The sequence below is a fragment of the Canis lupus genome, chromosome 28, assembly GCF_048164855.1.
Source record: "Canis lupus baileyi chromosome 28, mCanLup2.hap1, whole genome shotgun sequence".
NCBI classification, from domain to species: domain Eukaryota; kingdom Metazoa; phylum Chordata; class Mammalia; order Carnivora; family Canidae; genus Canis; species Canis lupus.
The window spans coordinates 37,316,977-37,329,331 of record NC_132865.1 but is presented as its reverse complement, the minus strand read 5'-3'; the positions used below and the strand labels follow the sequence as shown (position 1 = coordinate 37,329,331).

Sequence of the window (12,355 nt, the reverse complement as noted above, 5' to 3'; positions counted from 1 at the left end):
TGAGCAAACCTTTAAGTTTAGTTTTCTGTGAGTTTTGACAAATGCATACACCTATGTGTCCCACACCTGTGTCAAGATATAGAACATCTCCTTCACCTAAGGAAGTTCCCTCACTCTTGTTTCCAGGTAATCTTTGTTCCTACGCATGCAGAGGCAGTCGCTATGCTCATTTCTACTTCCAGGTTAGTTTTTCCTGTTACAGACCTTCATATAAATAGAATCATACAATATGTACTCCTTCATGTTAGGCTTTTATTCAGCAGAATGCTTTTGAGATTGCCTTCAAATTGCTGCATATATTAGTAATTTGTTCCTTGTTTATTGTGGATTAGTGTTCCATTTTATGAATATACCATAACTTGGTTATCCATTATTCTATTGATGGATACTTGACTGTTTCCAGTTTTTGGTTATCATGAATAAAGCTACTATGAACATTCTTATGTTTTGTGGATATGCATTTTAATTTTTCTTGGGTAGTAGGTAGGAGTAGAATTGCTAGGGTAGGTGTATATTTATTTTTCAAAGAAACTGTAAAGTCATTTTAGAAAATGGTTAATTGACTTCACACTTTTCACCAATAATGTATGAGCTCCAGTTGCTCTACCTCCTTGCTAGCACTTGGTACTGTGGTATGTAGTAATATCTTAGCGTGGTTTTGATTTGCATATTATTAATGACTAATGATACTGGGTAATTTTTTTTTTAAGATTTTATTTATTTATTCATGATAGACACAGAGAAAGGGAAAGAGAGAGAGAGAGAGAGCAGAGACACAGGCAGAGGGAGAAGCAGGCTCCAGTCAGGGAGCCTGAGGAGGGGGACTGGATCCTGAGACTCCAGGATCACGCCCTGGGCCAAAGGCAGGCACTAAACTGCTGAGCCACCCAGGCATCCCCGATACTGGGTAGTTTTTAATGAGATTATTGACAATTGATATATCTTCTTGCATGAAGTATCTGTTCCATTCTTTTGTCCATTTTTTCAAAATGGGTTTGAAATTGGGTTGGTTGTTTTTTTTTTTTTTTTTTTTAATTTTTTTTTTTTTTATTTATTTATGATAGTCACAGAGAGAGAGAGAGAGAGGCAGAGACACAGGCAGAGGGAGAAGCAGGCTCCATGCACTGGGAGCCCGACGTGGGATTCGATCCCGGGTCTCCAGGATCGCGCCCCGGGCCAAAGGCAGGCGCTAAACCGCTGCGCCACCCAGGGTTCCCGGTTGGTTGTTTTTAATTCTTAAGTTGTTGGGGTCTTTACTTATCCTGAGTGCGAGTCCTGTGATATATGTGTCTCCAAGCTTGTGGCTTGCTTATTAATTTTCTTAGAGGTGTCTTTTAATAAAAAAATTTAAATTATGATTAAGTCCAATTTCTCAGTTTTCTCTTTTAAAGTTTCTTTTGCTTTTAATGATTTTTTTTATTGTTTTGTGTATATTTTTCTAAGAAATCCCAAGCTACTCTCAAGTCACAAAGGTAGTCTCTTACATTTCCTCCTGAAAGTTTTATGGCTTGAATTTTTACATTTAGGTATATGATCCATCTCAAGTTAACTTTTGTGTATGGTGTGAGGTAAGACCCAAGCCTTTTTTTTTTTCTTTTTTCTACATGGATATCCAGTTCTGGCACCATTTGATGAAGAGATCATCTTTTCCCAATTTCATTTCTTTGTCTTCATTGCTGAAAATCAAATAACCCTATAAGCTTGGGCCTATTTTTCTTCTCCGTATGATCGCTGTGAGTATCATACTGTTTTGAAAACTGAAGATTTTTATTATGTCTTGAAGTCAGGTGGTGTAAGTTCTCCAACTTTAGTCTTCTTAAGATTGCTTTGCATATTTTAGGTCCTTTGTATTTCCATACGATTTAAGGTCAATTCCAACAAAGACCACTTGGGATTACAATTGGACTTGTAATGAATCTCATTTATTTTTGAATGCAGAAAATGTTGGTGGATTATTTCAGTATTTGATTTTATTCTGATCACACTTTTAACAGGAATAAAGAGAAAATACAATATAAGATAAAGATAGATCAAAGTGATTAAATAATTGTAAACTAGGAACAAGGAAAGAGTATAGGAAAAAGAAAAGAGTGTCTATAAGGGGCATATTTCCTCCCAATTTTTGCCTAGTATTTTTAAAAATTGTTTGATGATTCTTATATGTGTATTATATAAAGCACAAAATAAACCACAGAGCTCAGTCTGACTTTGCTTCCAAAATTATTTACTAATCGTATTATGGTTTTTACACTAAGAATGACAATAGAATGTATGCTCACCTGATTCAAACATAAGTAGAAAATTCTGCTCCAGGATGGGGTTTAACCTCAAAATTCTTACAGTATCCCTGTTTGTCAACTTCCCTTTGTAAATTTGAGACATTTTTTTCTATCATTCTGTGTCTTTCTCTTCTCTTTTGGTTCTTGCCCATTTAATATCAGGAATCTTTGTCTGCATAACTCAACCTTAGAATGGAAATGGAAAGAAATAATAAGCCAGAAGGGACAATTTATTTACTTTTTCTATTCTATTTCAATCCAGCTTTTAAAAAAATAATATTTAATTCCAAATTGGGCAAAATTTATATTCAAATCATGCAAATTCAGGGATACACTTAAGACAGAAGTTTGTTCTAGGCTAGTAGACCAGTTAACTATAAGTCTAAAGAGATTAATTTTCTGTTTTGCTGAAAATATCTCTTCAATGTGTCCAAATATCATACTAGGTATATGTATTAAACATTTTGTGAGAGCAGATAGTTTGGAGTTTGACACCATCTCTTCTACTTATCTGCCTTGTTTGCTAGGACCAAAACTTTGAAATAGGCTAAAAGTCTGTCTTTTAATATTTCCAGTATTCCCATAAGAGAGGTCATTACTGGGCTTTTTGATTTTGAGAACAGAGTAAGGGTCAGCAACAGTTTGGCCAAGGATTATTAATGGAAAAGTAGTTTCCTATTGGATCTTTAGAATTTCCTTCCCTTTGTGTGCACTCATCTTTATAGTCTAACTGCCTAGCTTGGTATCTAAAATTAGCATGTGCATTATTAAATATTTGTTAAATTGAATATCCTTAATCTTTGGGGTCTTCCCTATTTTGTCTGAAAGACAAATAAATTAACAGGATGACCTTTCCAGATTCTTGTCTAGCTTGCCATTTTGATTTTAGCATCCAATACAATTTCACAGTCATTTGATCTTTTAAAAAGTTTAGAATGTTTTTGTGAGCCTGCCTGGAGGGCCCTCTTACCCATGCAGTTGAGAGAACATCTGCGCCAAAGTGCTCTGTGCATATGGAATTGACTACTACTGCTTCAGGGCTGGGACAGGATTGAATGCAATAGCCATCATTCTAACAAACTGCTACATGTTCTGTCACATAAAACAGCCCTAGAAGAAAAGTACTGGTAGGATCTTCTCTCCATCTCCCCCAGAACTGATTAAAATTGAGTGTTTCTGTTGACTCTCTAATTGTTCCTTTCTTTCCTATCCTGGCACCTTATTTTAATATTTTAATACTGAAAATATTCAGTGTACTCTGGGCTTGTCATGCATCCCATTCAAGGAAAGAAGCAGAAGGAGAGTAAAGCAGGAGGGAGACATAAGTTAACTAATTGAATTAAGCACTTTTTAGGTACTAGAAGTTTTCATATATTCCATATTTCATATATTGAATAGTTCATATATTGAATGCTCATTATATGCCAGATATTTTCATATATTATATATTTCCTTCATTTGCTTTCCAGAGGAACCAGTGGGGTCAATATGATTACATAATTTCCATATAAATAGGAAGCTGAGGTTCAGAGAAATGAAATGACTTACCCCTGGAATTAGACTCTAAGCCTATTTGACTTTGAAGCCCAAGTAGTCTCTATTCCACCACCTTACACAAAGAACAAAAGGCACCAATGCTGAAAGAACCGTGTTTCACAATATTATAGGAAGGGTTCTCAGTCTGACTTCTTTCAAGTTTATAGAACTCCAAATTTACTTTCATGACCCCAAGCACTGAGGAAAGACTCAGCTTCTTTTAGAGATTTTGGAAGCAGAGTTAAGTAATAATTTTTCCTGGTTTTCACTATTACATCTTCTTTCTTTCTTAGCTGCCTCCTAATTCTGTTAGGAATGGGGGATCTGGGTTAGTGACAAAGGATATAAAATGAAAATGGCAACCTTTGGGATAGCAGAAATGCCATTTTTAGTAGGAAGTTTCTATGTCTTCAGTGCAGTGATTGCTGTTGTCCAGCATCACCCAGCATAAGTTGGCAGTGTATTTCTGCCTCCTGCCCAGAAGGCACCTACTGTGTTTGTGCAGTCGTTGGCACCCTGGCGCATCACCCATCCTTGCATTGTGGTATTCCAATTAGTCTTACTCAATGTGGCTGGCACCCATCATCCAAAATTATTTCTTTCTGCTCAGCTACAGAATTATAATTTCTATTTCCAACTGGCAACAGCTTGTCACCCTTCCCAGATATATTTCCATCTTAATGAAGCTCTTATCATGCCAGCCCTTTGCATGAAAATTTGCAATGTTTTCCCATTGTAGTTAGAAAAAACCCCACCTCCTTGCCATAGCCTGTAAGGCCTTATGTGATCTGGCCCATTTCATGTCTCATGACTTTTCTCTTCACTCCTGGGACTCTGCCACACTCCTTGCTTTTTCTTAAACACTCCAAACTCCTTTTTATTTTCATTAGCTGTAGCCTGGTTCCTTCTCATCATATAGAGCTTTTAGCTCATTTAAAATCTCAGAGGAGCCTTGCTCACCTTTCACCCTTACACAGTTCCTCTCCATCCAACATTGACTTTACATTTATCACACCATCTTTCCATTTTTTCCAAAGAAAGTTTCACAGTCAAAAATCATGTCTTAGATGTATTTGTTTTTTTCTTTTCTTTTTTTTTTTTTGATGTATTTGTTAATTTTGTTTTCTGACTTTCTCCATTGGAATGTAAGCTGCATTTGTAAGGGGCTATCTTTACTTTATTTCCCATGATGTTCCTTGTGCATAGAATGATAAATACTCAGTAAGTATTGATCAAATGAGGGCAGTGTATTAGCACCAAGGGATGGCTGATCTTCAATGGAATTCTAGTGACTATGGCAATCAGGTAAAGATTTTTCACAGAAATGGGGAATAGGAGGTAGGGATTAGGTTTTATTGACTCCCTAAAATTCCTTCTCATTATTGGCATATGCAAGTCAAAGCCAAATACATGCAGTTCTTATTTTGCATGGTTCTAATATGCATGAATGTTCAGTTACCCAGTTTGGCTTAATAAGCCAGTCCCACAACAACACAGTTCACATTTCAGTTACCATGATACGTTAACTGTGAGTTGCCAGATTGAGTACAAATTTAACTGCTAACTCTAATACACACATCATTACATAAACAACAGATGTACACCACTAACCATGATATACAACATCTTTCAAAGTCTGTCTATAATGGGTTACTGCACACCCATTATTCAATTCACACACAGACAGTAAAGCATGTAGCTGTGTTGCCTCCTTGTCTCACAGTGATAAACTCATGTGCCATTTTGAGAAAATAGATACTCAAAAAAATGAATTGGTCAACAAAGTTGAAATTTCAACAAAGAAACAAAAATTTATAATGTTGGAAGTGAAATTTGAATCAAACATAAATGGAATTATAGGATAAATACCCAGCTGTGGGAATGTTAACACTGTCACCATTGGGGAGAACCTAGATGTACAGCCAAGGAAGTTAGTGAAGGGAACTTATCAAAATAAATGAGGAAAAGTAATGTGGGAAAATGATGATGGTGACCAGAAGAAGTGATGCTGGTAAAAACTTCACATTAAAGGAATTCTTGATAATGTTCATGGCATCAAAAGCACAAAGGATAAAATATTAGAAGCTGATCCATATAGAAAGGAGAATGACAATGACCAAAGACATGAAAAAGATGTTTACTTTGCATTGTAAGTCATATGAGAAAAAGAAAGCAAGCACTTTTCAAAATCTTTTTTTTTTCAAGAAATAAAACATTATGATTCTCAATCTTCCTAATGTTTTAAATTACAGGAAACAAGTATTTGTCTATTTTTCATTTTCCTTTACATTTATAACTGATAGTAAGACAGTTTTTAATATTTTGACAGAAACTTTTAAAAGCAAAGACCAGTGTTACTTTTCTCCTTTGATGGTTAAGTTTACTTTGTATGGTTTCAGCGTGCATGGCCATTTTGCAGCTCCACACTAATGCAAAGTGAAGACTTCTTACTGGCTCAAGTGCTCACTAGCACCTCTTTGCACCTGAATAAGGATCCCCAGGGAGAACTAGCAAAGAGAGTTTTCCTTTAAAGAAAATAATTCTTTTCAATGGAAAATTGACCAATGAATATTTTTCTTAACAGCATGCATTTCTTTTTATATAATATAGCTTCATAATGATGAATTGTTAAAAATTTGGAAACTGTGCAGCCCGGGTGGCTCAGCGGTTTAGCGCCGCCTTCAGCCCAGGGCCGGATCCTGGAGACCTGGGATCGGGTCCCACATTGGGCTTCCTGCATGGAGCCTGCTTCTCCCTCTGCCTGTGTCTCTGCCTCTCTCTCTACTTCTCTGTGTCTGTCATGAATAAATAAATAAAATCATTAAAAAAATTTTTTTGGAAACTATAAAAATTGTGAAGAAGAAAACACAAATCACATTTGAGGTTGCCACTATCTAAAGATAATCATTATTAATATTTTGGAGGATGGTTTTCCATACTTTTCCTTGTGTATACATTTTGATGAGATTTAGAGCATTCTGTACATATTTCTTCATTTAAAAATTGCTTTTAGCCAAAATGTTATATACATGTTTACGTTATATTTTAAAAATGATAGATAAATGCTCTGAGAAGAACTGCTGTGTGTGTGTATGAGAGAGAAAGAGAGATCACAGATGTTATTATCTCAATGGGGGAGTTTGTTTTATTTTATTTAGTTTCAGAAATGGGAGATGCTATCTCATATACTGCTGATGACAGTGAAAATTGGTACAAACTTTCCAGAGAACAATTTGTCAATACACAAAATTTAAAAGTAAACGTCACCACTCAACTCTCATCTGAACTCCTAGGATAAATTCAATTCTAGAAACTTAATCATAGAAAATGATGGGAAAAACACAAGGATGTTCATCACATTTTGGCTTATGAGAATAAAAGTAGAAAGTAATTTATATCCATCTTAATAGATGGCTGAGTGGATAAATTTTGATCCATGTACATAATGCAATGTTATGCACTTGTCCAGTTTATGAAATAAATCTATATTTATTGACATGGAAAATTGTTTAAGATAAAAAATAAAATTATAAGATAGTATGTAGAGAATGGTTCAATTATTGCAAAAAAGGAAAATAAAAGAAAAAAGAAAAAAGATATATATTATAATATATAATAATATAATATATTATAAATATATAAATTCACTCATGCATATAGAGAACAACAAATATAAGGAGTATAAGCATTTAGTACTGTGTCTAATAAGTGCTTCTCCACTGGGCAGTGAAATCAGGTGTGAAACTCTCTCTGTAGCAGCTCAAACAAATCCCTGTAATTCTAACCTCTAGAGGGACGTCAGGGCTCTATTTTTCTTAAATTCCACAGCTTGAATTAGTGTAGTGTAGTTTTACAGATACTTCTCTCTCTGTCCCTCCTATACACTCATCAGGTCAGTTTCCCAAAGTCCAGCTCCTTGGCTGGGTCCTGCTTTGAGACTAGCCTCCCTCCTGGTACCCCACTCTGCTCCACTTTCAGGATGCCCAGCCACAGGTGTCCTGTCCCCAGAACATACTGTTTTCCATAGTGGCTGCACCAATTTACATTCCCACAAACAATGGATGTGGGCTCCCAATTTCCCCAACCCTTGTTATTCCTTGTCTTTTAATAGCTATTCTGACAAATGTGAAATAATATCTCATTGTAGTTTTGATTTGCATTTCCCCGATGATTAATGATATTGATTATATTTTCATGTACCTCTTGCCCATGTCTTGTCTTCTCTGGAAATATGTTTATTCAGATCATATACCCTTTTTTAAATTAAACTCTTTATTTTGGAATATTTTCAGATTTACAGAAAAGTTGCAAAGATAGTACTGAAAATTCCCACATACGCTTTCCCAGTTTTCCCTAAAGTGAACCTCAGGTTTTTTTAAATTCATCAGTATGTACTGAGGTACTAAACTCAACCCTTGCTCTAGATAAGGCATGGCCATTAAAATTACACTGCAAATCTATCATGTAATATTTATTTCTTGGCTCTCATTGGTCATACTGTTTCAGTCTTAAGCCTACCTTTTAAAATCAAGTAGAATCTAGTGTAAATTGTTTTGACATTGGAATAGAAGGCCTGAATTTAGGTCTAGACTCTGCTGCTTACCAATTTCTTCCTCTGTAAACCACAGACAAAAATACTTAATCTGCTAAACTTGGAAAACTGGTTTGAGAATATGTCAACTGTCATCTCTATAAGGATAATGGCCTTGCTCATCTCATTCATTACCAATTGCCTGGTGTCTTGTAAAAGTCCAGATTTTGGGAAGCCCTCATACAAACATGATTGTAATGAATGAATGGTTAAACAAGGTAATGTCCCTAATGCTTATTATAAATTAAAATGGCATAAAGATGTTAGGAGTTTTTTTCTTAAGATTTTATTTATTTATTTTTGAGAGAGATAGAATAAGCACAGAGGGAGAGTGAGAAGATGAGGGAGAAGCAGACTCCCTTCTGAGTGGAGAGTCTGACATGGGGCTTGATCCTAGGACCCTGAGATCATGACCTGAGCCTAAGGCAGACACCTAACAGGCTGAGCCACCCAGGTGCCTCAAGATATTAGGAGTTTCAACTACTCATCAATAAACAGGGTATGTGTATTATTGTTGCTGTTGGTCATGTTCTACTCCATGATGAACCCCATCCACCATTTCCTATTTTGTTTATGATGAAGTGAAACCCTTTATGAGTACTTGGGAAGGAGTGGGCGTGGTGAACCGCCTTTCAGTCTTGCTAAGCTATTTTCTAAAAATGCTAGGCAAAGTAGCAGTTTGCTCTTTTTGCTAAAAATCTTTTCTGACAGCTAATGAGAACTTGAAAATAAATATTGTTCTTTCCTCAGATTTTTTATCGTCCTAGAGTGCTGATTTGCATTTTTGTTATCTATTGTTTTCTTGATTCTATTTCATGAGGAAAGTAAATGTTTATAAACCATGCATCTGCATTTTGTTACTTATTTCTGAAAGTCAAAAATACCTTCATCTCACCCTTGCCTTTCACCTGTAATGAATTTTGTGTTTCATTTTGATTTGATTTTCTTTCCAGTCAGCTATATCAACAAAAAACTTGAGATATTATATTTAGGATCCCTTTGCTGGAAGGGCAAACTAAACATTTTATTTATGCTGTAGCCCCTAGAGGTCCCTGGGGGACAATGTTATCATTTCCATTCTCATGACTGTTGTGTGAAATTGTCCCTTGTTATTACTAAATCTTCTGAAGTTACTGATTCTGGGGAGGAAGGAAAAGGTGTAAATATTTGAGCATTCTCTGCACATAGGAATACAACAGAGTCACATCAGTCCAATGCATCCATGAGTCAATCCATTTGCATAGAGAATACAGTACTGGGAAATAAAGCTATTCGTAGTGTCAAGTTTGAATATAAAAATGCTACCCTGTCTTTAAAATGTATATACAAAAATGGAGTTCACTCATATATAACCTTAAAGATTGCTCTGAATGGCAATAATGCTGGTATAGGGTTATGGAGTTTTAGAACTGGAAGTTCTGGTTTTACTCTCTCATTTTATACATGAATAAATGGAGGCCTCAGGAGACTTGTAGCCTGTCGATGTTTAGACAGCTAGCCAGTGGCCAAGTCAACAAAGAAATACAGGCCTTGGGATCTGAATACCAGTTTTCTCTGAACCACAGTTGCTTTTTAATGGTTATTAATTATTCAGTTTGGAGATTATCCAGGGCTACTGCTTTTCCTCATTTATCCTGCCTCTATTTTAAAACATATGCTAATTGTATCTGATAGGCCTGGAAGGTAGACCCTCAGTCAATTGATTTTGTACTCTATGGTAGATTTGATAAAGATTTAGTAGGAAGGAATTTTTTTAAAAGATAAAAATAAACTCATTAGAAGATTCTGTGATTTTTATCTATGGCTCCATGGTTTCTTCTCATTAAAAATATTTCTATATATATATATATATATAATACCAACATAGATTTTTATCAATATATTATCAGAAATATGATTCCAGATAATATTATTGTTAATGTGCTTTATCCTATGATATAAAAGAAACAGAAAATAATACTTTGCAATCTGGTTCAGTAGTCACACATGGATTGCAATAAACAGTGCATTATATTTTAAAAATATAATGTGGAAGTGTTTCTGTTAGTTGAATAAGATTAAATTTTATCATATCTTTTACACAACATATATACAAAAGCAACTATAACAATTTTTCCAGTTTTGCATATTTTAAAAGGACTTGCATAGGATTACCAAAATACCCATCATAAAATTGTCATTGTCAGTATCCTTAGAGAAGAAATAATTTCAAAATTTACTTCTGTCTTGGGTTGAAATATATACTAGAGAAATGTCCAAAAAAAAAAAAAAGAAAGAAAGAAAGAAAGAAAGGAAGAAAGAAAGAAAGAAAGAAAGAAAGAAAGAAAGAAAGAAAGAAAAAGAAAGAAATATAGAAAGAGAAAGAGAGAGCTTGATCCTTACAGAGAATCATGTTTAAAAGACATAGCCAATGATGACAAAATCACCATACATAGATGGTTCTTAACACCTTGGTGGCTAGAACTAGCATAGCATATTGAATAGGGGCATTTCTTCAGCAGTTCTCTCCTCTGTAGCATCGTTTCTTTCCATACTTAATTATTGCTCCCATCTTAAAAACACAAGTGAACCTCCCTTGACACCACTTCTCCAGTTGCCACCCTTTGTACCCAAACTACTAAATAGTTGCCTCCTTACCCTCTCCAATTCCTTTTCTTCCTTCCAAACTGTATACTTTTTATTTCCTCTTCATGTCTTGTTACATTAGCTAGAATTTCTACTTTGATATTGAAAAGAAGCATTGGGAGGAGACATTCTTTCCTTGTTCCAGATCTTAGTAGGAAAACATTGAGTTTCTTACCATGGAGTGTGACGTTAATTATAGATTTTTTTATAGATATTCTTTATTAAGTTGAAGAAGATCCCCCTCTGTTCATAGTTTACTGAGAACTTTTCTCATGAATGAGGGTAGGATTTTGTCAAATGTTTTTTCTGCATCTATTGATATGATAAATGTGATTTTTTTCATTTTCAACCTGTTGATATGATATATTACATTGATTTTCAAACATTGAACCAATCTTGAACTCCTGGGATAAATCCCACTTGGTTATGGTGTATAATTCTTTTTATATATTGTTGGATTTGATTTGCTAACATTTTAATGAGGGTTTTTGCATCCATGTTCATTCCACTCCCTTTTCTGCCATCGTGTCTTAAACCACTTGAAAGTGCTTTGTTCCACCATTACCCAGAGACTGTTTTATTCACGGGCCCCAATAACTGCAATATGTGAAACCAGTGACCTTTACCTGTCTCCACCTGCTCTAACAGCAGAGTTGGATGCAACTGGTTACCTCTGATCCCTGAAGATTTTTCTTCACTTGGGTTTCCTTCAGGATCTCATGCTCTTCTTTCTCTCATATACCCAGCTCACCTTCCTCATTTCTCTTTGGACCTCATCTGTATCACATATGGGCTCGTGGTGTTAGATATCATCAATATGTGTCCATTCCCAAATCTTCAGCTCAGACTGTTCTCTACACTCTGATCATATACCTAGTGTTCTATGTAAAATCTTCAAAATATCCCCAAACCACAATCTTGGATTCTCCAAAATCTCCTGCATCTCTCAACTTAATCTTCCAGTTGGCTTGGCCCCAAATTCCAAGTTATCCTTATTTTTTTTTTCTCTCACACTTCAAATTGAATCTTCAGGAAATACTCTTGGCTCTACCTTCAAAATATCCAGCATTGGATTACTTCTCACTCTTCCACTCTTATGCCCTGGTCTAAGCCACCACCATCATCTTACTTAGACTATTTAAAAATATTTTTTATTTTATTTTTAAAGTATTTTATTTATTTATTTGAGAAAGAGAGAGAAAGAGCGTGCCACACAAGTAGGGTGAGGGGCAGAGGAGCTGAGCAAAGAGCCTGATTCAAGGCTCAATCCTAGGACCCTGGGATCATGACCTGAGCCAAAGGCAGATGCTTAACCGACTGAGCC

General features: G+C 35.3%; 1 long non-coding RNA gene across 3 annotated transcripts in view; it reads left to right on the top strand.

Moving 5' to 3' along the window:
• Positions 1-12,355, top strand: part of LOC140620410 (uncharacterized) — a 123,212-nt gene that overhangs the window by 75,073 nt on the left and 35,784 nt on the right. The gene's annotated exons all lie outside the window — the stretch shown is intronic.